The following is a 1,307-nucleotide window of genomic DNA, read 5'->3' as shown; positions in this document are numbered from 1 at the left end:
CCCTGTAAGGACCAGCATCCTTTGGAAGGATCAGCATCCCCTGGAAGGACCAGCATCCCCTGGAAGCAGCAGCCTCCTTTGGAAGGACCAGCATCCCCTGGAAGGACCAGCATCCCCTGGAAGGACCAGCATCCCCTGGAAGCAGCAGCATCCTTTGGAAGGACCAGCATCCCCTGGAAGGACCAGCATCCCCTGGAAGGACCAGCATCCCCTGGAAGGACCAGCATCCCCTGGAAGCAGCAGCCTCCTCTGGAAGCACTAGCGTCTCCTGGAAACAGCAGCACCCCCAGAATCTTCAGCATCCCCTGACACTCAGCCCCACACTGACCTCAGAGCATGAATTTTCACCAGCTGCCCAGGCAATTTGCACACACATTCAGCTTCAAGCAACACTCCAACAATAAGACACTCTGGTAGGAACAGAACCCTGGGGACGTGCATCTGACTGTTAACGGTGATCAGCTGTGATTTTAATCATCTCATTTACACTTTTCTGTATTTGGCAAACAGCTTCCATCATATGTTCTGTCTATAATAAGAGAAGCATTGAAGTGAGTGAACCAACTAGACTTGTTGACGCAACAGTATGCAGCTCTATAAAAATCTTACAGGAGAGCCAACTCTTTCTCTCCATCTCTTCCACCACCGGCAGCAGCTCCAGATTTAGGAAGCTCAATTACAACGTTTGGCATAAACAGGAAAGGGTTAATCTACCCTGGGGTTGATGCCACCGTCAGGGAGTCACCTGGCACAGATGGTTAAAGAAGCCTGGTGCCCACTCACCTGGACAGTCTGCTGACCAGAGCAGACAGCATGTATGCCCTCTGCAGGGCCAGCTGTCCCTTCCCAGACAGTTGCACTGTGAGGTCACAGTCCAGAGTGACAGGAAATTCACTGTTTCCTCCAGTTGATTCAGGCAATGAGCTGCTGAGAGAGACAGAGAGTGGGCAGCTGTGAGAAGACTAAGGGCACTGTTACAGCCTGTTGCTAGAAGCCTGGCCCTCTGGAGCACTGTACCTCCATACCTTCCCAGCTCTCTGTGGGGCCGATCTGCCCAGGTATGACAAGAAAAATGATTCGTGATGATGAGGGAGATTAAACTCTGTTCCATCAGCCTTCCCAGGCTGTTCTCGGCTGCCATTCCACATTCATCAAAGCACACCGGGAAGTAATGGCCTTGTAAATCCACCTTGGGTCTGATGCTGTGGTCCCCAACTTGTCTGAGTATCATCTCCATTCCTTGATGACCAAAGGGTCAATAGGAATCCTTGTGACAGAGAGTGAATGGCCAGCAAGGCTCCTCTGGA

General features: G+C 51.7%; 1 long non-coding RNA gene across 1 annotated transcript; it reads right to left on the bottom strand.

Annotated features, from left to right (window-relative positions):
• Window positions 1-448: 448 nt before the first annotated feature.
• On the bottom strand, window positions 449-784 carry LOC116089292. Its single transcript, XR_004118267.1, has 2 exons — window positions 610-784; window positions 449-529 (listed from the first exon to the last, which is right to left on the bottom strand). It is a non-coding gene; the product is annotated as an uncharacterized LOC116089292 (long non-coding RNA).
• Between the last annotated feature and the right edge of the window lie 523 nt (window positions 785-1,307).

The sequence above is a fragment of the Mastomys coucha genome, unplaced genomic scaffold (genome assembly GCF_008632895.1).
Source record: "Mastomys coucha isolate ucsf_1 unplaced genomic scaffold, UCSF_Mcou_1 pScaffold14, whole genome shotgun sequence".
In the NCBI taxonomy this organism is placed as follows: domain Eukaryota; kingdom Metazoa; phylum Chordata; class Mammalia; order Rodentia; family Muridae; genus Mastomys; species Mastomys coucha.
Note: the sequence above shows the minus strand (reverse complement) of the source record. Positions and strands in the feature narration are given on the sequence as shown.